This window comes from Frankliniella occidentalis, unplaced genomic scaffold, assembly GCF_000697945.3.
Source record: "Frankliniella occidentalis isolate FOCC.00 unplaced genomic scaffold, Focc_3.1 Scaffold529, whole genome shotgun sequence".
NCBI classification, from domain to species: domain Eukaryota; kingdom Metazoa; phylum Arthropoda; class Insecta; order Thysanoptera; family Thripidae; genus Frankliniella; species Frankliniella occidentalis.
Genome location: NW_026267646.1, coordinates 16,962 through 17,299, shown reverse-complemented (window position 1 = coordinate 17,299; position 338 = coordinate 16,962).

Below are 338 nucleotides of genomic sequence, written 5' to 3'. Positions count from 1 at the left end.
AAATGGTAATAAGTGTTATGTTTGACAATATTATATATTCTGAGATGCAGATACAATAATTTTAAGAATATCGTAAAGAACGAGTGTCCCATTTTACCACAAAAGTAATTTTGTGCTTTCTTCTCCCTTGTTTTCTAAATGACGTCAAGTTATGTCAGTGTAAAATTTTGTCATATTGTTGTCCTGCTTTGACGTCAATTTTAAATAACGTAATGTCATTTGATACCAAAATGATGTAAAAACAGACCACCGTAATAACAAAACTTTGACACTGACTTCACTTGATGTCATTTTGACAAAACAGAGTTCTCCAGGATCAATGCCCTCCCTACTACCAC